Raw genomic sequence first — 2,087 nt, 5'->3', positions numbered from 1 at the left:
GGCCCCACGGCGTCTTCTGGAGTAGGCTTTTTTCACAGCAGACATTTTGGTAGTGAGACAGTGAGCCCCGCATGTACAATACCAGGGACCTGAAACTGAAGCAAACTTCTAACTTTTATTATTTACATCTATCCTTTTCCTACCGACATGTCAAAATGTCTACTGTGAAACAGGGACTAGAACTTAGAATAACAAGGTGCTTTTGAAATGACAGTATGACCTGTAGCCTGCTGATTGTTGGACAACGGTGCTTATTGCACATAATTTCTTAATATCCCCCTGAATGAGAGATTTGTTTTCTTTCAGGGTCAGACAGTGAAGTAATTACAAAATACTGTACTTTGACTACAGAAATCAAAACTTGAATTTGTTTCAGAAATAATACATACAATACATCAGGTCAGCTTATTGTGTAAGTAAAAGAAAAATAGATATTCTGTGTTGAAATAACTTGAAATTAGCAAACCTTCTATATTAACATTAAGTTAACAAGAAGGGATGGATTGATTCCACTAAATTCCTGTATAATGATCTATAGTGTGTCTGATTAATATTCTTGTTGTTGGGGATGCAACTGACGATTACTCTGGTGATCAATTTTCATGAATAATGTTCTCGATTGATCGATTCATTTTTTTGGTCTGGCTCATATTCAGAGGAACACCAAAAACTTAAAGATTACTTCTTAAAACAAAGATAAGGAGCAAGTCCTCACAGTTTAGAAAGCTGTAATAAAGGAACGTTTGGCGCTTTTTCTTGGACAATTACTTTAATCGATTATCGAAATGGAAGTTCAGATAATTAATGTGAAAATCTGTTGATAAATACCGTGGTAAACTGTAAGCAAGACAAAGAAATGAATTATCATTAGGCAAATTTATATGGAGTTTTGAGTTTTCTTCTTGACTATTTCAAGTGAGAGTTTAAAAAAAGGGGAACAATAACTGAACAAAAAGTTAAAAATAAATAGTTACGTGTCCTTTTAAAATTTGCCTCTACTTTCCATCACTGTGAGCCAAATATCCAGGTAAATAAATACACAAATACCAGTGAGGTCTGAGCCTGCCCCTCCGCTGCTCTCCTGGAATTTATTGTCTGCTGTGCTTTCTGAGAAGAGGTTTGACCACAGAGGTTTAGCAGCTTCCCGTGGAAGAAAGCGTAACATCCACGAAAAGACCAACCTCAGCCTCATCTCTGTAAAAATGTCAAAACGTCCAACATAGCCGTTCAAAGTCGAGCCTCTCTGTCGGGTTTTCCCCCATACTTTATCTTGCATAGTTAACGATAAACAAATGCTGCCTGACCGGAGAGACGTTGTGCATGCGGGAGAGTTCAACAGACTATAGGATAAAGCTGCGTAAGCGCAGAGATTCCTGCGTAATGCACAGTTATGAGGAAAAACAATAAAACCTATTCCATCAGCACTTGTTATGTAGCACAATGGGTGAACTGGTGGTTTCTCTCTAGCACTCTACTGTCAAGATTCACTTTCACGGTGACTCATGAATGTGTACATGTCACATTGTCTTGATAAACCTCAAATGATTAAGGTCTTTGCTATGTCATGCAATCCTTCTGCACCTCCCATAGCCTCCACCTAATTTGGGCACTTGTGAGACTGCTGCTATAAGGAGCCCTTATGTGGGGAAAGCTGTTACCCTCTACACAAACATGAGTGTGTTTCGTCCATAGAAGCTGCACAAGCCAGTTAACTCCTTTTTATCCCCCCCTCCTGGAATTTGGTGCTGCAAACCTGCCCCTTTCAGTTAGATTTGGCATTATTCAACCTTGCACGTAACTGTGAGTGGAGCAGCTCCTCCTCTGGTACACTGTCCTTGGGGCCATTTGTTTTCCATCATTTGAGCTGATTGGAGTCATGCTCGCTGTGACTCACGCAGGGTGGGTGGATGTCTCCACAGGGTGTGGTGGCTGAGGGCTACTGAACGGTGCTTGTGGCTGCCGCTGGAGAAATAAAGCATCTAATTTGGCCCAAAATTGCATAAATGCAAATGAAGGGATAGGGAAACTTTTGTTATGATCACACAGTTAAAAACAACTCTTATGTTCTCATATGGGAGTGTGCTTGT

The sequence above is a fragment of the Xiphias gladius genome, chromosome 11, assembly GCF_016859285.1.
Source record: "Xiphias gladius isolate SHS-SW01 ecotype Sanya breed wild chromosome 11, ASM1685928v1, whole genome shotgun sequence".
Lineage (NCBI taxonomy): Eukaryota > Metazoa > Chordata > Actinopteri > Istiophoriformes > Xiphiidae > Xiphias > Xiphias gladius.
This window is presented reverse-complemented; position numbering follows the sequence as displayed.